Genomic DNA, 26,549 nt, shown 5'->3' with positions numbered 1-26,549 from the left:
CCCATAGACACGCGACTCGTCATTCGTTTGAAAGTCTCACACCTTTTTTAATCCTACAGGCCTCTCCGAAAGATGCAAGTAGTTATTATAGGGCTCAGATTTCAAAATTTTAAAGTAGTTCTTTTTATTTGCAAATACACAATTATTCTTTCAAAAAGGTAAATTATGTCTTTTATTTTAAATGCAAATGGCCGAAAGGACGAGTATTAAAAGTACTGAAGAGTGCGCTCGACCCATACGCACGTGACAGGTTATATTCTCAAACCTCTTTTTATCCTACAGACATTCCGAAAAAAATGTAGGTATTTAATATCGAGACCCGATTTCTAAACTTTAAAGAAGTTTCTATAAACTAGGGATTTTTATTTAGTTTGTAACTATACGATTACTCTGTCCGAAAGGTATTTTATGTTTTCTGTTATTTTATTTTAAATGCAAGTGTCTGAAATGATGAGTATCCAAAGTGTGTCAAAAACTGGGATCGACCCATTTTTTTGTAATCAAAGCACGACTTTTTTTTTTTTGTGAACGAGTAGTTTTGCATTCTAATACACATCTGTAGGTTTCTTTTAATTAACACAAAAAATTATGACACCACATATGAACAAATTTATTTTGCTTTTGAATAAATGAATACATTTAGTTTTTTAAGCAATTTTTGTTTTCATTTGTAATTTCAAAAACTGGGCTCAACCCATTTTTTTTGTACACAAAATACGATTTTTTAAGTGAGCAAGTAATTGTGCATTCAAGCTCACATCTGTAGGATTCTTTTAATTACAACGAAAATGTATACCCCAAAACTCAGGGGGTAGTCGCAATCTGGGAAATATGTTTATCCAGGAGAGCGATGACAATCCCATCATTAGATCAGAAGTTATTAAAGATGTTCCGTTTATTTTTTGAGCAAGTTACATTAGTAAATTACATTTTGAAATAATTCATTTGTAAAGCTTCAAGTAGGCTTAAGTCGGATGAAAGTATAAAACGATAATTGATTCCGTGAAATTTTTAAATAAGGTAATCTTGTTTGATGGAATAATAAGCTCAGCAAACAGTTTGCTGATGACGCTTTAGCGTTTTATAAAGCTGACCAACTTGCTGAGCTGCAATATGTTTTCAAGTGAGCTTTCTGAGCTGCAACTGAAAGTTTCTTCAATCTTAAATAAATTTTTTTATATTATTTAGACAATTATGTATTTTTTTTATTATTTATATAATTTAAATTTTTATATTATTCAGGCAATTATTTACTTTTTCTAATATTTTAAAATTTTAAGTTTTGTATTGTTTAGACAATTATCAAACTTTTCAGACAATCATTTAAATGAAACGAAATTGGTTTTATATAAATAATTGCTTCCGGTCTTTTATTCTATCCAAAGAAATATAGATTATCAAAAAAAAAAAAAATATGTAGAATCTTTCAAAATAAAAAACTTCTATTTTATTTTATTTATTTATATCTTTGTTCTTTAAAGTTATTTGCTTTTAAAAGGATAAAAGCTTTTTTTTTTTTTTAACGCGAAACTTTTCAAACTTCAACTATTTTCAACATATTTAATTGCTAAATTCTTTTCTCAATGGTAGAAAAACTTGCTACACAAGCTCAAAATATACTATATTCTTATTGATAAGAATAAACGAACGAACAGTTCTTATTATACTGCAAAGAATGTTTCTAATTCGATTTTCGAACGAACAGTTCTTATTTTGGAACTTCAAGCAATATCGAAAATGGATTTTCGATGTTGCTTGAAGTTCCAAACGCCCACATTGAAGATATAAAATTTATTATTAACTCAAATTTAACTTAAACTATCTTTGAAAGCTTAAGAAATGAACTAAACACTTTATTATATTATAAATTTAAATCACTATAGGTAATACTGTTTTGGGTCATTCACTTTCTATTGACATCTGATTACTGAAAAATTTATAAGAGAAAATAGTCTTCTAAAGCTCTAAATATGTTTTTAAATAAGCTCAAATTATTAGAATTTATATCCCAATAAGACGGGGCAATGGATATGAATAAGATTAATTTCAAAATGGCGCAGAATTGTTTCAGATATTTACTAATATTTTTAAATAAACAGTTCATATTTTGCAGAAAAGTTAAGATTATACTCACATCAAAATTTATAAGGAATACTTCTATAATAATAATAATAATAATAAAATAAATTTTTTTATTTTGGTATTGTAGAAAAAGTGGGATAAAGTTACATATTACCGTAAACATTTTTTCATCTGATTTTTGTATGTCAATTACGTGGGATAATATTGATTTTTGTCTTCGATTTTTGAATGCTAATTACATGGTGCTCCATAATTTACCCTCTTTATATGTGTATTATTTAAATAAAAAAATTAAGTCCAAAAAATAATGATTAAAAGTCGAGATTTGAAATTTAAAAGGAAAAATTAAAACGAAATGAGTAAAAATCGATTTAAGTTTCATTCGACAGAGTTTTTAATTTCATCTTAATTGTGGTTGATCATGATAACTATTCATCAAATTTTGAAAACATTTTCATTTTTTATCATAAGTATTCCTTTACTTGCAAGGGCTCTAAAATTATGTATTAATGGCTGTTATTACCAAACATACTTTATATTGCACCAAAAAAGAGTAAAGGTTGAAGTATGTTGCTCTTTAGTATACGGTCCCTTGTATCACAATCAGATTTAAGGCATACCTTTTAATTTCATACGAATTGTATAAACATAAGTTAAAAGAAGTAATTTTACACGAACATACTACAGTGATTTTTTAAAAATTCAATCCTATATTTTTAAACTGTAGTTACTAATCAGAAAGTTTTAAAATTGATAGGTTTAATACGAACCCTATTCAATTTTGGCATGCAAATTGTAACAAACAAAATGTAGATGCAAATTTTTAACGTACAGACTTAGGTGATACTGGTATGCCACGTTACTAAGAATTTATAGTAAATTCATTTTTCAATAATTAAATTTTAATCAAATGTTTCGTAAATTATAATCAAAAGGTTATCCATAAGTAATATGGTCTGGAAGCGTTTAAATTACGAATGTTGTACTCCAAATATTTTCTTAAAAGGGCATTTATTTGCTTTTTTAATAGTTTTCATTCAATTTTTTTGACGTGAATGTGCACTTTATTTTATAATCACAAATACATCCCAAATATGAGTTAGTTACAAATTAGATTAGAAGATATGGAAAAATGATGAAGTCAATTTAATAAAATCTTCTTAGCCTTCTATTCAATGAAAGTATATTAGTAGTGTCATCTACTTTAAAATTTCGTAATTTTAAATCCGATGGAGTTAAATGACCTCAAATATAGTAAAATTTTGAGAATCAGTTTCATCATAAAAAGCATTATTTAACAACAGACAATATCAATCAGCAGGTAAATTAAAAATAACATTTACGTACCCTATTACCTGTTTTCCTTCAATAAATATTTTAAATTTATTTGCTCATTTTTAATCATATTACAGTTTGAATTAGGTACAAATTAGAGTCTATGGTGAAATGATGGAACTAATTTAATGAAATCTGGGCAGACTTCAATTCTTTTTCACTTGAATGAAAGTAACCTAACAGTGCCATTTATGCTGGGTAAAAATCTCCTCCCTTGCAATCAGCTCGAGTTAAATGACCTAAAATATGCCAAATGTAGCCAAGTTTTTCAGAATTAGCTTTACTAGAGAAAGCATTATTTAACAATGGAGATTATCAATCAACGTGTAAATTGCTTTTACCTTCAATGGATTAACAGGCAACGTGTTTGGTTTAGGGTAGTTGAAAAATGAACCAATTTTTTTTTCTCCAGTTTATCTGTCAAGTCACCAGAACTATTATCGGATTAGGATAAGTCCCTGGAAGTTCAGACAATATTTACTCGACATTTTATTTTCGCTTCACAGCAAATTGAATTTGCTCTCAGGGCGGGGCCCAACTTGACTTATATTTAAGTTCTTTAAACGATAACAGTGGGGGACAAAAGTCCATTATCAGAAAATTATTTTCCAGCTTATTTCAAAATCAGGGAAAGGTGGGAATGTTAAAAACTTTTTCAGAAATGGTTGAGTAATTTTGATGCATTATCAAATTTTATCCAAAAAGCATCTCTGCTGAAGTTTTTATTTTAGTTTAGAGAACGCTTTTACTTTTTTTCTTTATCTTTTTTTCATGTTTTTGAAAATAACTATTTAATAATGTGGAAACTTGACTTCTAAGCTATTTGTAAATAGAGCTTCTTCAAATTTGTGATAAATATCAAAGATAAACATCATAAATAAAGATTTTTTTTCTTAGACTTCTTTTACGAATTTTAAAAAAGTTTATATATTAGAGCTAGATTCCTTGTTCCTCACTAGAGAATTACGACAACAGCTTCAAAATCGTCAGAAGTAGATGTTGCAATGTTTCGTCGAAGTTTTTTTTTTCTTCTTACAAATTCGAATTTTTTCGCTTTCAATTTGGTTTTTTATTGCTTTTTTAAAGAATCCGACTGGGTTCGACGCCTTTTTTTAATAAAAAAAGTCTTAATTAAATTTTTATTTTTGATAAGAAATTGTCCTAAAAATGTAAATCTTAAGTAAATTTTAAAAAATAGTTATAGAATGTTATTTTTTGAATAAGAGCAAATTTAAACAAAAAACTTAAAAAAATTTTATGTCACAGACAGCTCTGTGTTTTTTACATCTTTGTGTGAAGTAAATTTTTTTGTTAGATTTTGTAACTTAATATATAATTTGCACTAACTAATTAGCATAATTGAGGTCATCCTCGCAAACCATTAAGATTGAGTTCTAATTCGTGGAAAATCTGATAATTAGATCGAAAATCATTTCAGATGTTTTGTTTATTTTTTCCGCACTCACAACGTAAAATATTAATAGAAATTTATAAATGAATGCTTTCTTAATAACCAAACGTTGTTTCGTTTCTTTGCTTTTTTAGTAAACAAGAATATAAAATTAGGTATGCATGTGAGTCTTAAGCTTACAAAATAATATCTTATTCGTATTTGACTGTAATTTACTTTTTTTTTTATTAACGTAAGTTTTTTCTAATTTGTGTCCGAGTTGTCAACAACGATCATTTTTATTCAAAACCATGGATCTACATCTATACAGTGCATGTACAGTATATCAATACACATACAGTATATCATTAACCTCTTCCACCTTACGATATTATTAACAAAATCACCTAGTGATACCGTCGATATCATTGTGTTTTTCAAAGAGCAAGAGTATCGTTAAAAATTCTTTTCTGGCCTTGCAATATCGTATACAAAACCACCCAGTGATATCAATATGAATAAGCAAAAATATCGTCAATATTTTTTCTCTACCCTATGATATCATTCTCACAATCATCCTGTGACATCAATAGATATTTCATTCTACATATTTTAGTTACTCTCCTCAGCATTTTTTTCTTCGTCAGTTTTTCGGATTTCGTATAAATGAATAAATGTATTTTGAAGTTTATAACTTGAAATCTTTTATATTAATGCATCAAATATCGATATTTGTTGATATCTATAATACAATTGATATATTAGGTGTTTGTGTTTAAATAAAAATCGCTCAACAGACAAATCAATGTTGATTTAAAAATGTAAACTCCTTGACCTCAAATCGATATCAAAATAACAACAGTAATAATAGTAATATTCGGCAATAGGTATGGACAACGCATGGAACTTTAAAACAAACTTGGAAGATCTGCCCCTTCTGGCTTTGTTCACTAACCCCTTGACTGTTTCAGTTAAATTTTGTCTCTTGATGATAAAGGGATAGTTACTTCTAAATTTAAAACTATTCACTTGAAAGATTCCAAAGTGCTTAGTTGTTATCTTTTTTTTTCTTTCCTCCGAGCCCTGAGCATGTACCTAGGTTATGAAAAACCCTTAATCATATAGCCCAGGACTTGGCCACTAGTCCAGCTCCACTCCAGCCTAGGAACGGGTCCAGTCAGCGGTATTAATTTTGAAAATATTCTACTTAACATGATATTTAAAAGAAAGAAAAATGCTTACTGAATGCTAACTGAAAGTGTGGAATTTATTAGTTGTTATCTATAGGTTAAACTTGGCCTCACAGATTTAGTTCTCTGTAATATTCGGGATAAAATTTAAATCATATCACTTTTCTCGTTTCCCACTGCAACTTCATATCAATTTCGTTTTTTTAAATTTCTAGCAAATTTTTGTTCATTTACGCGCAATGTACTATTCAGTGATGCACAAAAAGTCGATTTCTAGAAATGTTTTTGCATTTTTCATTTAATTGCATTTGTTGACGAGACGCAGCTCTAAGAAAAGCTTATAATAAGAGTAAATATCACTTATTTACTGCTTAATTATAAATGGTTCTTAAGTTTAGATACCAATTTAAATATGTTTATCATAAAATGTTAAGCACTAATAAGATGTCGTAAGCATTATTAAAAAAAAAACACCGCTCTTAGATTTAAGCCTTTGATTTGAATGATAATAATCAAAATAAAAAAAAAAACTTAATAATAACAGAGGATAGAAGAAAGGGTGATGAATAAATATTTAAGGTAGACACCGTTAAATTAGGGTAGAAATATTTTACAGGTTAACAATATTTGATAACTTTTATTAATTTAATCACTAGCGAAGAATTCAGAAACGTAATGTGAGAAAACTGTATCATACCATGTGGTCTGGTCAATAAGAATGCACAAACAACAATCGAAAAACGGTTTTATGCTATCACGTTTTAATGTTATCAAGAGATATGAATTACATAAAATGATTGTTGTAAAATTAATAATGACTTTTTTTTCTTATTTCGTTGGTCTAGTAGTTTTATCTTTCAATCATAAATTAGACTTTGTTTTTCTGAATAATAATATTGCCTTAATTATAGAATAAAAGATGTACATAAAGCTTTTACTGTCTAATTATTTTTATTAGTTCATACGTGATAATACTCTTTGAGGATAAATACACAGCATTCTTTTGCTATTGTTTTAAATTCAGTGCTAATTATTTTGAAGTAACGGGAAAACATAATTAAAATTATGGATCCATATTTACTATGCAATTATTCATTTTTCTAACCGCAAATTAGTTTTTGTTTTTTGTTGCTGAACTATTAATTTTTCATTAATGCTAGAAAAGGGTAAATAAAACCCTTTTTGTCTTGTATATTTTATTATTTCGTACGAGATAAGCATATTTAACATAATTAAGGATGTGTATATACAACATCATTTTTCTATTCTTTTAAACTCAGCGCTAATTATTTAAGACAATGGAACAGTTATCTAACATTATGAACCAATATTTGTACTGCATTTTTATTAGCAATCATATTATTGAAAATAAATTGATACTCTTCATTATAAAACAGAAGCACCTTGAACTTACAACCTAAATATTACCCTTTGATCAAACATACCCTAATAAGCGTTGAAAACATAATTAACAATGTACTTATTGATTAATCTCAAATTTAATCATCAGTTCACGCCTTGAAGTTGGCGAGAAAAGCCGCACAATAGGTGTTTCTTTTTCCCAGGCGCAAATTACAATCCATCATGATTAGAAGGTAGCGAGGAAAAGCGATTCTCCATGAGACGAAATTTCGCCAATCGAGCCTGTTTCGTGTCTTCCAAATTGAAATAAACTATCCTTAAAAGAGATATGTATCAGTTAAGTTGACAAGTCCAGTGATTAATTCTCAATGCGATAGTTCTTCGTTTTCCGGTGGCGTTAGATCCCCATCATAGATGGGTGCTGCCTTATTCCGTTTAGACAACTGCTTGTTACAACTTTTTCGAACAATAACGCAATTTCGCGTGTAATTCATTACTTTTTTGAACCGGTTGGAATTGCCTTAACCGGTGCCTGAACTGTCTAAAAGGTGTCAAGAGTATTTGTGTGAGAACTTTGTATGAAAGAAAGGAATTAGATTTCTCTTTTTGCTGAGTGTTAACTTAGATAGCGTGACACTTTCGTGTGGAAGTTATTCGACAAGACGGCGTGTTAAAATGTATCTCAACACGCAATGTTTCTGAGTAAGATTAATTTTCAGGTTCAAAAATTTCAAAATATTTCCCCACTAATTACTGACCTTCAAATATCTGACAATAAACGAAAGTTAAAATTAAGATAACACCATAAAAAGGCATTAAATTATTCAAGGGCAATGAGATAGTTAAGGTGCTTCATATAAAATGTGATGTTTATGCCTGCGACTAACTTTCAAACTAAAAACATTTTAACTTTTTCCCCGTTAACTTCTAACGCCTAAATCTCTAATGTAAAACAGAATTTGAAAATTGAGACCTGCAGATTTGTTGAATAGTAGAGAAATTTATATAAGCAAAACTAAGAGTTGGGAAGTTCTTAAGATACAATGTTTATTACAGTAAAGTATAATGCTGGTTAGATAATTGTTACGAAATCTTTTGCTCTATTAATTTGATTTTGATTGAAAAAAAGAAGATGATTTAAAAAACTTAAATAGCAATGCTAAGTCATTTTAAAACAATTAATAGTTCAAATTATAAATTAGTTTTTACATGACTTATTTTTTACAGGTTTTTCCTTTTTAAATAATTATTGAATTTGTCAAGCTACGGGAGTAAGCAGTAGTTTTTATAGACGAACCTCTTAGAAGTGTGTGAAAAAAATGAACTTATTTCGGCCAGATAATAATAGTAAATGTAAAGAAAAAAAATCTCAGCACACAAATAATTTGCTGTTAAAAATAATATACAGTGAAACCTCCGTTAAGCGGACGTTCATGGGACCAAAAAATTTGCCCGTTTATGAGAGTTGTCCGTTTACGGGACACCGTAAATTGTTTTTAGAATATTCTCAAAGATGTAGAAATAGTTAAATAATATCTACAAGGATACTGTAAATATCTAAAAGAATATTTATTTAAACAATAAGAAAGATAAAAAAGAATAAAGAAGTTTGATATAAATACATAATTCTGGATGTAGTTACAGATAAATAAATACAATTTTCCTATTAGCACAGATGCTCAAGTTAGACATATGATACCAAATAGGAGCGTACTGTCCTCTGTCAGTTTCAATTATTAGGTTCACATCCCCTTACACCTACTTATCATTTGATAGGGAACATGGTTAATACCTTCTTGGAAAATAAACCTCCCATGATTCACAGAAAAAAAAAGTAATGCATACCTGTAAGTCATGAGGACCTATGGAGATGATTATTCACAATTGATCAGCTATCAAGTGTCTGAATAAATGTTACATTTATATAAACACCCCAAAGATTATACTTCTGTTCTCTTTTTTTCACCCCAGTTGTGTTAAATACAGTCTTCAAATTGATAAGAGAATTAAAGAAATTTTCAATGGGGAAGAAGCATTGAGAGAAGTCATTTCAACTTGAGGGGTCTCATAACCTGTGTGGTCCAGATGAAAAGATGCCGATGTCAGAATTATTTCAGGAGTGCAGTACCATTTTCTCTGCTTTCTTTACAAAGATAAGGCAAGGTGACAGGAGAAAGATTGATTTCTTGGTGATGAAATAGCTTAACAATATTTTTAAGTTATGGATAAGGCAAAAAGTTTTATTTACATGCTTTAAAAATGGTGAAAAGTTGCATTTTTTTAGCTTGCAATTTATTTAGAAAAAGTAGTTACCGGTTTGTAGAGATAAAAAACAACGTTTCAGGATCGAAGTGACTGTCCGCGTCCGGTTACGGGAGTGTCCGCTTTGCGGAGAATGTACGTAATGGTTTATTCCTAGAAGATTCCCGGGGAATTAAAAATATGTCCGTATTGAGAGGCGTCCGTTTTGCAGGAGTGTCCATAACAGGAGGTTTCACTGTATAATTAAGCATTTTATAATTTATTATGCCTTGTTTATTTTAAATAATTTGCAATTCTCAGTTTATTTATTTTCAAAATTAATTTTAGAAATTTCTATGCATAATGCGAAAGTAGCTGATTTAGTTTATCTAAGAGTTTTCAATCTTTCATTTAAAATCTTATTTTATTTTTAAAAGGTTAATTACTATTCCTTCTGGTTGAAAAGGAGCCTAAATATTTGTATTATTGTTTTATGAATTACTTTTCGCTGTATTTTTATATTCAGAACAAATAAATATGTCCGGCTTTTTTTTAAAAAACACACAATACATTTTTATAGCAAATGAAATTTAAATAACTAAGAGGTATTTCGATTCATATTTTAAAATAAAATTCATGCTAAATTTTCCAAATTTGTCATTTTATATTTATTTCGTTAGTCACGATTTTACAGCATATTTCAAAGAAATTATTTTCCTGATCAATCAAACCAATGTTCAATCAAATCAAAATAAATACTTAATTTCAAATTAATATATTATTTTTTTAATTTTAATTTTTCAGTATACATATTTTAATTTTAATATTATTTAAAAATTTTATTAAATGTCTTTTTTAAATATGACGCTAAAACTGAATATAATGAAGACTGGATATACATTAAAAAATATTACTGTACTCTTTTCGCATATAACATACCCTTGATAAAGACGGAATTCGGAATTATAGAAATAAGGAATTGGCTTTAATATTGATTTTTAGTTTTTGAATCATTTGCTTCAAATCAATTATGAGAACTAATTCTCCAGTTAATGATCGAGTTTCGAAACTATCCACTCAATTAAATGAATTTATCTATCTAACTTGACCTGAATTTGTTGATTTCAATCTGATTCGATTCATAAGGAATAGTTAGGAAATACAAACCAGTTATTTTTTAAATCTGCTGATGCAATTTAGTTTAATTTAAATAATTTGTTTTTCTGTCGTTTTTTTAGTAAGTATATTCGACTTAAATGAGTCGAATATCGTAATCAAAACATTGATTTGAATAAAATCTATGAATTAGAAGATTTTAATTTAAAAACTCGATTTACTTTACTTTGTTTGTGTTGATTCAAATCGCACCCCGGCAGGAAAAGTGACACAAGTAAAAAAGAAAACAGCAATTTTGAGGTTATGTGAATAAAAAATATGTATGAAGTGCCCCATCAAGCTTAAAAAGTGTCACATCTCTAACTCCCAATTTATCCAGCTGAGGGCAGTTGTGCCAGCTTTGCGTCTATCTCAGAATAAGTTTTATAGTATTCTTTAAGTTGATTTTTCTCAAATGCTGTATTTTAGAGTTCTGTTCTTTTCGGGGTGCGAAATTTTTGCCTCAACTCACCAAAAAAAATTCATACAGTGGCGCTCACGTATTTAAGGACATGTCTTTATGAAAAGTAAAATCCAAAACTTAATGTTCACGCATAAGTTTATTGAATTGATAATTATGTATTGAAACAAATAACTTATTTTTAATATATTTTCACAATGAAAATCATTTATCTAACTGTTATACTTAAATTATGTAACATTTTAGAAAAAATATGCATTCCGCATACTTAAGGACAACAAAATAAATATTTCTTAATCGTTAATAAAATTAATAACAATGTAAAAAATGTAACAAAAAATAAAGATTTGGAGCTAGTATTTAGTCGGTAAGCCTTTTGGGGCAATTACTGCTTCACATCTACGAGGCATCGAATCTACTAATCTTTGACATCGCTCAGGAGGTATAGCTGCCTAGCCTTCTTGGACACATTTCCATAAATCACCTAATTTTTTTGGTTTTTGCTGTTTTACATATTTATCCACATCTATCCACAGCATCTTGATCGGGTTGAGATCTGGTGATTGGGAAGGCCACTGCAAAACCTAAATTTTCTTGCTTGACAAGAAGGCCTTCGCAGTTTTGCTCGTGTGCTTTGGATCATTATCGGCTTTCATGATTGGTTTTCTTGAGCGAGTTTTCCAGTAATAAGGCAGAAAAACAGTCTTGATAGTGTCCACATACACATGCTGATCCGTGATGCCTTCGATTTTGTGAATTGGACCACATCCTGAACGTGTCATGGCACCCCACACCATCACCGAGCCAATCCACCTTTTGCAATTGATTTTGTACACCGTATATTAAATTCTTCACCGACTCGGCGCCTCACATAACTTTTGCCATCTGAGCCCATTCTGTTGAACTTCGATTCGATTGTAAATATAACTCGATTCCAGTCAGTCGATGTCCAGTTTCGGTGTCTTTTTGCAAAAGCTAATCGAGCTGCTATATTCTTCTTTGACATCAACGGTTTTTTCCTACATACGCGAGCCATAAGCCGAAACTGATTTAAACGCCGTTTGATGGTATTATTGCTTACGTGCTTGCCTGTTAATTCAGCGAATTCTTTTCTGATGTCCGGGGTGGTTTTTTGACTATCAGCTTCAGAAATTCGATGAATAATTCGATCTTCTCGTTCGGTAGTTTTGCGAGGACGTGATTTTTGGGATGCTTTTTCAATACTTTTGGTCACTAGAATGGATTTCAATGCTTGGAAAACTGCTGTTTTTGATAATTTTAACCGCCTTCTAATTTCTCTAATGCTTAAACCTTCTTTTTTCAAAATATCTATTCGACATCTCTGTTCATTGCTAACATTTTTACCTTTACTCATAATAATGTTGAATTTTGTACTAAACAATTTTTAAAAAAATATTAATATAATGTTTTAAAGCCTCAAACAAAGATAATGTAGTAAATTACACTTACATTGATCGATAAATTGATTGTAATCATTCAATAACTCATGATTAGACAAACTGTCCTTAAGTATAAGAAACTTAACAAAATATATTTTTTAAATAAACTTTTATGAAACACTTGTAAACACGAATGAATTATTTGAGTATTGAAGTTCAAATAAGGTAGAATTCGTCATTATAGATATCTTGATCGAAACATAATATAATGATCCAATATAATGACGCATTTATTTTGAAAACACGGTCCTTAAGTACGTGAGCGCCACTGTACGTATGAGTTTATTTGTACACTGTGGTGAGTTATGAATTTAGCCATGTTGATACGAATCTTTGATTCAACTTACATGGGTAAATTGATATCTACGTTTAGTTTGAACCATTTTGATGGTTTATTTTGATTATTTTACACACGTATAGTCCCGAACTCTAACTTCCTACATTTTTATTTTTATTTCCAATTTTTTATTTTTAAATGACTGGATAATGAAACAATGACCTTTAAAACTCTGACAATTTTTATCATCACGTTTTTAATCAAACACGCAGAGGCCTTCCAAAATAACAACAGTTTTACGATTTCTTTACCTTTCTCATGCGAATTTTAACCGTAGAATAAACAGGGGTGGACTAATCGTTTTTTTGTTTTCACATACCAAAATTAAATCCTGACCCGTGCTTTACCCAACCTGATTTCAGGCACGTTTGCTAAGTTTGAAGCTATTTTTCGCTCCACTGATGCCACCTCGGAGGAACTAAATGTTTTGAATGACGCTCCGGCAATAATGTTTTATGGGCATTTATCGGACTGGTTATCGTTGTCAGACAATTTACAAAACTCTTAAGAAATCCCTACAATCTTTTTTTTTTAAAAAAATCTCACATAATGTGTGTTTGGTATGTAAAGCTAGAGTTTTAGTAGCTTTTTATACGTTAATTGTTGTTATTATATAAATGGCTTTACGCGAAACTGCTTGAAATAATGTTGATTGTTACTTTTTTTTTATTCATCTTTCCAGTTAAGATGCTTTATCTTGCTTCCCACTCTTGAGAAATAACTTAATTGATAACTTCATACGGATAATGATTTTTAGTGTGCAGATCCTACGCGGAGAAGAAAAAAAAATTCAGGGAGAGATTATCATACTTGTATGGTAAAATACAAATATGGTTTCTGATATAAGAAATCCTAATTCTGGTATTTAAACCATTCATTTGGTAATTTTATCGTTCACTGTGTTAACCGTTTACCAGAAATTCTAGTTCTGAAAAATGTAGTTCTTATTACCGTACATTTAGTAACAAATACATAACTGAAAATTAAATTTGACCAAATAATTGAATTTAATGCCATGCTCTAAAGTGTCACTATATATTTCCCAAAATGTTTCTCAGAACTGTCACTCATTTTACCATTTATTTATTAATCTCTGTTCTGCAATTGGACAAGGGACAAGCCCTTCTTGGCATTAAGGATGAGCCTGTATGTGTATCGTAACCAAATTTGTTTATTTAATGTTACACAACCATGGTAATGCTTTGGTTCGAACCCTCTACCATTTAAGGAGCGTTTGGTGCCAAGACGAGACTGCTGTAAAAATATTTAAAAAAATATTTCTATCTCATGTATTTATTTTTTTACTTATTGTTACATATACATGTCAAATGCCATGGATATGAATGTAACTATAAACTCCGCCAGATGGCGATAACTGACCACCAGACAATAGTAAACGAGCAGACAATAATCTTGTAACGAGAGTATTACGATGAATATGTATGAAGAGAAGAGAAGACAGTGCTATTTTTCTATAAGTATTTTTTTTTTGTCCTTCTGAGCTTACCTATGTTATATTAAATTTTGTTTAGTTATCAATAGTGTTTTATTTACCACTTCATATTAACAAATGGAGGCTTGCAGAACAGATAGCTCATACTATCGAAAGACAATAAGACACAAAATAATTACGAAGGTGCATCGATTGTAACGTAAAGGTAGCTGGTTCGAATCCCACTGTGTCCCGAGATATATGTTTGTGAGGTCCTTCTCCATCTTGTGCTAACTGTATTTCGACTTGGCGAGAGCATATAAATTGAACTTAGTAATGAGCATACTAGTGTACGAATATGTACGTAACAATGAATAAATATAAATAAATATCAATCTCTACGTTTCCTTCCTTGTACATCGGGACAGCCGCCATGCATATCAGTTAAGCTGATGATTTAGTTTAGTCTTGTCCAAGCGTGTTTAGATTTAAAAATTTATAGTTTTAAAGGTTGGTAGATATAACTTATAGCTTAAATAGAAAAATTAGCAATTAACCGATGCGAAACAAAGTTAACAAGTGTTTAAGGTTATCAAACTGAACATTTTTGTGTCATCTCAAACTGTATGCCAGTACCTTTATAATTACCAACTTCTGGTTAAAATTACTAAATTTTAATACATTTATTATCAAACAGTATGGTACTAAAAACCATATTTTATTTTTACCAAAAAACTATTACCAAAGCACTTCGATAAAAACTACCGTGCTTTTGGGTGTTCCCACACAGCCAGAAATATGGTAACGTTTACCATATTTTAGTAGTTTTGACCCTACTTTTATTCTCATTGTAAGAAATAGCTTTTAATTTCATTTACTGAAGGTAAAATAAAACCCCAATAATCTTTAATTACAATACACTGCTAGACTTGATAGCTCTTGTTGATCCGTAGTATAGTCCAAATTAGAAGCAACTTTAATAAGGTGCAAAGGTGATCTAGATTATCGTACTAATTAAACTTGATAACACAACAATATGGCTAGCTTTGAACAGAAACTAGTCTGTGACGTGGTTTACGTCAGACTAGAAAGTGGTTTTATTTAAAACGTTATTAAGAAGGAAAGTTTTTTTTGCCGCATTATGGTTCAAAGTACCGATATTATCGTTTAACGTTGAAACGATTTTTCACGCAGAATGAGTAAGATCAGAAACCGAAAAGTTTTAGTAAGAATAAAGCCCAATAAGTTTTATTCACAGAAAACCTGAACAAAAAAACGATTTCTTTCAGTTAGGAAATATGGACGAACTCAAAATTTTAATTATAAAGCGTTGAAACATAAACGTATATTGTTTAACTTATGTTTGATATTTTGTATATATCAAAAATGACATTAATACAGTTTATTGCAATGATTATACTTTCAATATCATATTATTGCAATGATTATACTTTCATTATGATGCTAGAAAAACAAATTACTCTTGCTTAGTAAAATTTATTTTCTTATATAATTAGTTTATAATAGAAATATTGTAAACTAATATTCAGATAGTTTATAATAGAATATTTAGTTTAGAATACATAGTTTATAATAGAAAATATATTTTCTTTTATTTTTATTTATGCATTATATAAATACGGAGAAATATGCATAAATGGTCAAACTTTTCCATAGGGCATGACTTCGAAAAAATTAATAAATCAATATAATTTATTAGTTTTCATTTCAGACTCATCAAAAGTACAAATAGTTAAACAACAAATTTACAATATTTTAAACAAAATCAATACAATTAGATAAATAATAATAATATGATTTGAAAAAATTAATTCTAAATGTTAAGCTAAAATGTAAAAAATTTCGATGTGAGGTTGCTACTTTCATGCGTTAAAAAAGTTTATTTTATAAATAAAAGAAAGACATTTCTACATTTATGATTAAAATACTCTGAATTTAAAGAATTGTTTAATTTTTTTAAATAAGAAGAATAAATATTAAATTTCCTTATTGTAAAGTAATTCAAATTCTGTATTTTTTACGGATAACAATCGATTTTGAACACAAATTTTTTACATAAGATTTCAAAACATATACTTTCTTAATTAAGATGGATTTTAAACAGTTTTCTTAAAAACAAAATAATAACTGTTTAATAAAGATACGCTTCATCACGTGGTAAAAATTAACACATGTGCTTAAAAAACCAAATTGGAAACCACCAAGTGACGTCATCATAAGTAAATCGTGTCATTTGTTGATTCAAAAGTCAATCAGGTTCAATGCAGACATCCAATAAAATCTGACTTAAATCACATGGTTAGGCATCATCACTTCTAGAGTGGCAAGTATTCGGTTAAATCCTGGAATGGCCCACCTCTTGGTGACTATGTGAAATATCGCCAAGTTGGCAATTATTGCTGGGATTAACGTTGCTTTTTGCTTAATAAAAAAAAATTGAAAAAAAAACATTTAAATAATTTCAAACTAAACCAGTAATTAAATCACATTCAAACTACGCTTTCGACATCTCCATTCAAAACCATCCACCGTATCCTTTCGCTCAATCAAACTAATTTGTTCTCCAACATTTAGAGCATTCACACGTTTTCGAAATTAAATTTTGATTCAAACACCATTCCATCATCGCTCTTTTACCCTTTGCATTCAACAAAGTTAAAAATTCCCTCCTTCATTCACAAGTCATTTTCAACGATACCGCACTTTAAAAAAAAAAAAAAAAAAAAAAAAAATAATAATAACGGTAATAAATGAAATAACGGTAAAATGAAATAATAACGATGATTCTAACAGCAAGAGATCAGAAGCATGAATTTCAAAAAAAAATAACCCCTTTCACCTCTTTTCTAACGAAATCCAACTTTCGCGTATGTATACATATCAAATAGCCAATCAGGTTTAAGAATTTTGGTGGTGTAATTGGACATTCAAAATAATCTCCCCGAAATATCACCCAGAAACCTAGCTTGGCGAGATATCAAAAACTTGCTTGGCGAGATTTAAAAAAGTCGCCATGGGTGGGCTATTCTGGGATCCACCCTAAGTACCCAATTCAGGAATAAAGTCTATAATGTATGAAAATGATAAAATATTTTATTTGTGATATTAATTTAATAGTGCGCACAAGCAGGTGAAGCGTAACATCCACCAGAATTTGATTTCGCATCCCGTAGATTCTATAATTTTTAACTAAACCCTAGTGAACTCTGTACAATTTAAAATAAATAATGATAACACCAGAGAATATTACATACATAATCTTCAAGTAATAAAAAAAAGACAACAAACTTCTGAGATCAAATTCAAAAACTCTCCCTCTCATTCAATCATTTACCAGTCTGTCATATCATCACGTTTTCCATTATACGGGACTCTTACCTCACATCAAGTCGTTACAACAGGTTTTTATTAACAGCATTTCTAATGACATTTTTTTTTTAAAACACTCGTTATAGAAATGAAACGCTTTAAGATTCTAACTTTCTTTGGTTTATGACTTTCGGTAAGCATTAAAGAGAAACAAGAAATTGCTTTTGACTATGTTCGAAGAATAACAAGCGCAGAACAACGTGGATTTAAACAGTCATTGAAGGGATCGGAAAAAATTTCAAAATATATGCACGTTTTGCTGGGCATTGTTAGTTGACTAAATGCCTGAAGGAAGCATTTATAAACATTCTCTGTTTCCAGTGAAAACGCATGAATGTACTTATAATTAATCTGTTAAAAAAGAATAACACACTGAGAAAAAGATAAAAACGAAGCTATCAAAATATGATAAAATTTATCATGTTTCTGGCTCTATGGGAACACCGAAAAGATCGATAATTTTTGCTGTAGTACTTTGGTAATTATTTTGCTAAAATCAACAGTAAAATATGGTTTTATAATATAGTCCCTGGCCTAATTATTCGACGCACTATAAGATCCTATGTAAAATCTTAATTATCAGGTGATACTATGCAGCAATATTGTTTTTACGTTGCTGAAACCGGTTTGAACTCGCTTACGTTCGTGTATCAATTGGTTAAATTAGATGATATATTATATAAATATAGAATATTTATTATATCTGGTATTATATTAGTATATTATAATAATAAGACCAAATTATTAGTAGCACTTGTAGTGTTTTGATAATTGTATGTTTTACACTAGTTTGTATACAATACTTTTATATTTAAACACACATACAATGGGTTTTTATGCAGAAGATTTTTTATATAATTCCTATTTGTATTGATTTTTAACGTGGAATGTTAACCAACAATTACAATGTTAACCAACTGATTCATGAAGATAAAGTGTAAACTGGTTTTAAGCAGCGAAAAAACAATAATGCTGTATAGTATCACCTGGTAATTAAGATTTTTCATAGAATCTTGTAGTCTAATAATTTTGCCAGGGACTGTATGTAATAATATTTGGTAAATGAGGTAAAGCTTAGTAATTTATCATGACACCTTAGAGCATGGCATAAAAAAAAATTTTCAGTTAAATTTACTTTTCAGCTTTGTATTTTTTACTAAATGTGTGGTAATTATAATTATAAGAATTATAATTTTGAACACAAGAATTTTCGACTAATTATTACCATATGAACGGATGAAAAATCACCTAATGGTTGTTTAAAATCCGCATATTTTGGTTTTATTCACCTGAATTATGATATTTTTTTCAGGAATGTCATTACTATGGATTACGGTAATTTTACCAGAATTGTTTTCTCCGTGCTGTAACGAACCCAGCCATATTGTTTTTCTCAACATAGCTGAAGAAACAGTTTTAAAGCAAAAATAAATAAAGATACCCTTGGCAAGAATAAATTGAAATACCCGTAACGGATCAGTATAAACCTTAAATACAAACAAAAACTATTCTCAACGAAAAATGTAACTCTCCAAACTAATCAACAAATTTCAAAAATTGTCTCGTTTCTTTATTAATTAATTAATTTTTTTTGATCTCGTCATATTTTTTTTATAATTCATGCTTATGTTAGTCAGACATTTTAAAGACTCTTTAGTGTTTTATACTCCTACATCAACACTTTTATTTCAAATAAAACTCAAAAGTATTAAGTCAAATAAGAATGAATTATTTATTTATTTAGAATTATTGCATTATTAAGAAGAAGCACGAGCAAGTTGTTTTGCATTGTTCATTGGTTGTTTTTCACGAAAAAGCATTAATAAAGTAAGTGCAGAACAATATTATTAGTAAAAATGTATAGTTTATCCACCCAATCTGCTATCTTGGAGATTTTATATTTGCATTATTGTTTTGGGGGAAACGACTACCTCCCCACAGTTATCCCAACGGCAAGGGGGTTCTAACTTATGATCCGTCTACCACTGAAGATATTTTTTACATCAGCACAGTAGTCGGTGCGAGCCGCGAGCAGAGTTCGTATCTACTAGCCACTGTTGGGATTCGAACCTGAGTCACTTCATTGAGAGGCGAGGGCTCTATCCCCCGAGTCACCGAGGCTCTAAATAGCCTTTATTTATTTATTTATAAATGTCTTTGAACACACGACCCAATTTTCAATTAACGTCTACTGACGTTCAAACCCGTAGACGTGTAATTTTGAATCAAATTCAGAAAACAAGAGAACTCTTAGTAGTCGTAAACTCTAAATTTTGCTCTAATAAACTCTAAATTCGATGACGATTATAAAAATAAAAGGAAAACTGTATGTTGGTGAACTATTGTTATTTGCTTACTTCAAATTTTTTTTCTGCGTTAACCCCTTCCTTCTCGCTCCCATGAAAATGACGGGGTGAGGTTTCGCCCTCTATTTCTCGCTCCCGTGACTGACGGGCTGCAGTGTTCAGTAGTAACGCGGTAATAAGAATAAAACTAATTAATTTCTTTTGCCCGGAAAGCATTTTATTTCTCATTTCACACACCAGGTGGCAGTACCAGGATATTTTTAAGGTAATTGTAGACTGTTAGTTTATTTTAAACTAGATGTCAGCAATAATCAAATACGTAATACAAATACAAAAACCAAAAAATAGGCACTTTTTTGACCGTTTTCTTTAAAATGGACCGATCGTTAAAGGGTTAAGGTCATTTATAAAACGAATCTTCGTTTATCCATATTACGTTCGTTTATCCATGTTATATTTGTGGCATTCCAATGCTAGTTAATAAAATCCTTCATATAATTTAATACAAATAGCAAATTAAAATTGAGGAAGTTTCACAATAATGTTGTTTAATTAGAGTCTCTTTATATTGGCATATAAAGAGACTCTAATTAAAATTAATATTTTCATTAATTTAAAATATAAAAAAAATGCACAAAAACAATGAAAGAAATATTGCATGCTGGAATAAATGAATTTAAAAAAAAAATATTGAATATTTAAATAAATATGCTGTAAAGTCTAATCCTACCACAACCCTTCTCTCAAGAAACTAGGCAGAAATTCGAATTTATTTGCTGAATAATTGTTATTATTCTACATAAAGGGTTTGCATATCAACTCATAATAAAAACTAATAAAAAAATTCTGTACAAAGATGCTATCAGCACTTCACTAACAATAAGTTCAACGACTTGCAATATAGACGGAAATTCTGGAGTAGCAATTGTATTGTAATAGCCACTTAACTTTGATTTCAATAACCACTTGGTTGCAGAAAAGAGGCGTATCATCGCATTTCATACGTTTGATACCATAAACATGGCGTGAAAAGGGACCAACAATTATGTTATTAAATTGATTTGGCGGTCTTTAAAAGGTCTTTCTTTTCTTTCATTTGTATTACTAAAATACAGTTTTTTCAACTATTCAGATAACTTCAAACAATTGAGAGGGCGGGATTTTAATTAAGTTTTATTATAATTCCTCAATTATTTGAATTGCAATGATATTATCACGAAAGAATGAAGAATTCAATTAAATAATCAACCAGAAAGGAGAAGAAAAAAAAGTGAGCAAAATGTAGGTCTGTAACACGCAAGTATGTAATAAGTAGGAAAGTAAAAATGTAATTAAAAAAAGATTTAGAAACACTTATTCATAAAAGAAAAACGCTTTTACTATCAAAATGGCAATTTGCAAACAATCACACAATTATAAAATTCGTTAATCCAAAGATAACTCAATGCAAAAAATAAATTTTAGTAAATATATATTATTTTTATTATTTTATTTAATAATAGTCGATTTTTTTTAAAATTCTAAGGTATACAATTTTCTATGTCATTTGTATCAATGTATAGCAGTATGTAATTTTACATGGCAAAATACTAAACTTGAGCAAAATTGGTTGAATAACTCCTGAGAAATCGAATTTTAAAGAAGTAGTACATTTAAAGTTTGATTTCGCAGGAACAATTTCGCTCAAATTTCGTGTATTTCACCATGTAAAATTATATATTTTAAAATGACCTAAAAAATTTTATACTTTACAATTCAAAATTTTTCACTATTATTAAATGAAATAATAAAAAATTCTAAATATTTACCAAAATTTATTTCTTGTATGGAATTATCTTTGGATAAAAGAATGTTTTAATTACGTGCAAACAGTTTTCAATTCCCTTAAAAAGTTCTCGAGACATGGTGAAATACGCAAAAGGTAAAATTAACAATAAGGGGTCCAAACCTTGGTTCGCACTCCTGACCAAACTATGAGGAACATATTTCCCAGATTGGGCAATCTTTAGTGTGCCTCACTAGAGATTGCCCTATTCACTGATTTACCTCATATTAAAAAAACGCTTAAAAAATATCTGTTTCTGAGAATTTCACCATGTATAATTTTCTTGTAAACAATGATTGATAAAAAAAGTTTTTATGAATGGATTATAAAAATGTAATGCCGTAATTTTTTAACCCCCCCCCTGAAAAATGGCTTTCCCCTCTGAGGCCATACTTGTTTACACCCATATAAAAATTTCACTTTCAAAAAAATATCTTTTCGGGAGAACTTGAACACCGTGAACTACTTTCTTATAAAGCAACGACTGCTGTAAAAAATATTCTTTTTTTTAATACTTGGATTAAAAAATGAACGCAGTTCTGCATTGAAGTTCATCAACCCAGAGTCCTCCTTCCTTTGCCATTCACTTGAATATATTATTATGCTTTTTTTAAATGTAAAAAAACTCTGGATATGAGGTGCGTTCAATAAGTTCCTTAAATGCATGAAGAAACACCCTATTTATACAATGAATGACTGTAATGATTCTTTAAAGATACCAAGATTCATCTACCAATCCCTTTTTCAAGCTTTCACTATTGTAAATTAAGTTAATACACGCAAAAAGTTTAGAGTCAGAGAGAGAACGAGACAATCCAAGAAACAAAGATCGATTTTAATGTCATTAGGTTAAAAGCGAAATAGGTTATGGAAGCTTTCTCTAAACTTTCTCTCCGTGGTCTTTGGACATTTGACCCTTAACTCCGAGAAACGAATGTCGTAAATAAGCTGTTAGGGAAAAAGAAGAAGAAAAAAAACTGACCTCCTACTGTGAAGAAATAAATAAGAAAAGTCTTTATTGATTTGAAAACAAAAAGTCTGTAAATAATTTCAGCGATGTAAAAATTTTGGTTTTCATAAATGGCTGTATAAATGTGTTTCTTGAATAAGTGATATAAATTTTATCTTTCAATCGAAATATAATGTTATTGTTTTTTTATCTTTTGAAATATAAATTGTTTCAACAATGTAACTATACGCATCTCGTTTTATGTTTTATTTATATTTATGTAATTGTGAAGAAACTTTTTTGCTGCACTAGATTTATTTCAATTGCTCCCATATTTATTTTAAACTAAGCTTCGGGGATTTTAAGAAATGAATCGCTTAATTAAAACAATATTAAAAAAAACCTATTTAACCAGGTCGTAAATAGAGTCTATGAACAATGTCACAAATAATGTTGATTTTTTTATGTAAATAAGTGCTTCCGAGAATAATGAAGTGATAGAATAATAATAAAACGAATCCTTTTCATTTATTGAAATTGACATTGTAAACATGTGTTTAATGGCAAATATTTGAATAATGTCTTAGTTACAGTTATGAATGACATCAGAAGTTATGATTTTTGCCTTAAAGAGTGACACTTTTTTAAGAGCTGCATGAACTCATTTTTAAAATGATTTTTATTTTAATTTTTTGTTAACATAATAAAATTGCAAATTTATCGCTATTTGACAGCTTTTAATATTTGTGATGCTTTAACATTATTAATTTTTTTGTTTAATTACAAACTCTCCTTTTTATTAATGATTTTTCAAAAATATTCAAATTGGGACAAACTTACCGACTAATCATTTATTTTATCCACTATGAGAGATGTTTTAACCCATGTTTAATAAAAGCACAAGCAAATGTTACAAGCAATAAAAACTTACAAGGAAAATTTTTTCTATGTTTCAGCATCAGTAAAAAATATCCTCAAATTTGTTTAAAAAATATTTAAAGTTATGTAGAAAATATCACTTTATTTAATTCCATCAATTTTATTTCTAAATACTGTTCTTAAGTGTGGGAAGTTTACTATCAGATTAATTTTTAATTTTAGCTATTAAATATGAATTTGAGGAATTCATTGTTGCATGGTAATGGGATATTTTAATTTATTATATAATTTCTCATTATGCATGATTTGCGTAAAGTCAATGATATAAAAATGGGCAATGAATTAATGATAGAAAAATGCTATAAAAAGGATAGAATAATGACACAGAAATACTATAAAATAATAGAATAATGATGTAGAAATGATATAATTAGTGTCTATTTAAGAAGAAAAAAAAGTGTGAGAAAAAAAGAAGAAAAGAAAAAACACTAAAAACTGCAATAGCTTTCGAACATATTGAAGTTTCAAAAAAAAAAATATTCTCTGCTTGAGTTCATAAATGAAACTGGTTCTTTAAACATGGCGAATTTCAACTCTGTAGTTGCATTTCCGTGGGCTGCAGAATGGATTACAATTAATATTTTTTTTTACGAAAAATGTGAATGTTTACGAAAATTCAACATCGATTATTAATTTGGTTATTTTATCGCATTGGATATAAATTTTTTACACATTTTCGTGATATCAACTTTCTAATCCATATAAATTTTATAGCCCATATAAATTTTAAAATCGTAACGTAAAGTTAAATGCTCAAAACAGCTGCAGCTCTGTTTAAGACTTTTTAATACAGATTTTTGATATAGATTTTTAGTATAATTTTTTAATATGCAAATTTTTTAGTATATTTTTTTAATATGCAATTTTTTTAGTATAATTTTTTAATAATTTTTTATCAATAAAATATAAATTTGGGGGTTTCACTGCTATATGGAAATGAGATAGGTTTTTATTATTATTCATTATTTACGTAAAAAATGAGATAATATAATTATAATCTATCACAAAAACAAAAAAAAACCATAAAAACAAGTAAATGAAAGCAGAATGATGAATAAGTTTTAAAACTCCCGCTTTGTACTAGAGGTAGATACATACGGGAAATTACATTTACTACACGATTTTCTGTTTTTTCTAAGACTTCTGAAAAAAGGTTTTTTTGCATATCCCTGATGATGCTTCGTACATTGAAGCATTGACGCTTTGTTCTAATGGATTGGTGTTTATAAATTAAGAATACAAACAGGAAAGAGTTGCAAGTGAAATCCGTGAGAATTCAAAACCACGCATTTTACTTCCTACTCTTGGGTGTTTAGAATTGCGCAATTAAGGTCCATTATTGCTCGGAAAGCGCAGACTCGCCTCGCCCATTATCGTCTGTTTTATTCTATTTGTAGCGCAGCTAATTTTTTTACACAATTACGATGGAGTGAAAGGGTAATTCTGAATTCCTTAGAACTAATCCATTTTTAATCTCGTTTTGTTTAATCGTGTTTACATCGATTAAACGTCTCTAAAAAGTTTCGTTCTGCTGTTAAAGATAAAGAATAAAAAACTGGAATAACTCTACATGAAAACGAACCCGGAAATATGTGGGAAGTTATAGTATCATTTGTTTATTAGGAGAATAACGTTACTTTGATTACAAAAATCAGGTTCATTATCGTTTGAAAAAAAATTTTTTTTGACAATGTGGGAGAAGAATCTGCTTTTGCAATTATTTATATTTCCTTCCTTTATTCCTATGCTACCTTACTATCCAATCTTAGAACGAAGTAAAAGACTACGTAAATAATCAATGAATAAACATCAACACAACGCAATCATGCATGAAAGCATGCCTCGAACCTAAAAAACGGAATAATTTCAAATTTTTTCCTTTCACGGTAACTTTACATTATTAGACTTAGAATGCACGTTTTTAGAAATTATACTTATGAAAATATTATTAACTATATTTAGTATTATTCGACACCAAAGAAGATGCTATTGTTATCCTCCATGATAAACAAGCGTTACCACAATCAAGCAGTTTTTTCATATAATTAGGCAATTGGGTATAATATAGCCTACGTCACAGGTTGTGTTGTTCCTACTAAATTTAACCCATGAACGGCATTTTCTGCGAGCCTAACTTCAAGCCACAAATAAACAAACGAAGTGTTCGATCGTTTAAATAGCTGCTGGCCAGATTTTATTGCATTATAAAGAAAAGTTATTGAAACTAAATACAACTAAATAAACAACAACAACTGAAACAAATAACAACAACTACTAATAACAATAACTAAATAAACAACAACTAAATTCCATTCGTTTAGCATTGCGTCATATGTTGTTCCTACTAAATCGAAGTAGTTGTGTTTTTTTCATATTATACCCAATTCAGTGTAGCATTCAATTTCTTTTTAAATTTCAATTATCGTTAAATATAAATGATTTTGGTTTATAAAAACTCATTTCATAAGCGTAACTATAAAAAAAATAAGTGGCTTCAAATGGTTGTCGAAATTAAAAATTACTTAGGTAATTATAAAAATACGTTTCAAAATTTAACAATTTATATATATATATATATATATATATATATATATATATATATATATATATATATATATATATATATATATATATATATATATATATATATATATATATATATATATATATATATATATATATATATATATATATATATATATATATATATATATATATATATATATTGTATGTAT

At 28.9% G+C, this 26,549-nt stretch overlaps 1 protein-coding gene across 1 annotated transcript in view; it reads right to left on the bottom strand.

Moving 5' to 3' along the window:
• Positions 1-26,549, bottom strand: part of LOC107457390 (uncharacterized) — a 149,541-nt gene that overhangs the window by 106,524 nt on the left and 16,468 nt on the right. The gene's annotated exons all lie outside the window — the stretch shown is intronic.

This window comes from Parasteatoda tepidariorum, chromosome 9 (assembly GCF_982258835.1).
Source record: "Parasteatoda tepidariorum strain Cologne lab strain chromosome 9, Ptep-v5.0, whole genome shotgun sequence".
In the NCBI taxonomy this organism is placed as follows: domain Eukaryota; kingdom Metazoa; phylum Arthropoda; class Arachnida; order Araneae; family Theridiidae; genus Parasteatoda; species Parasteatoda tepidariorum.
Note: the sequence above shows the minus strand (reverse complement) of the source record. Positions and strands in the feature narration are given on the sequence as shown.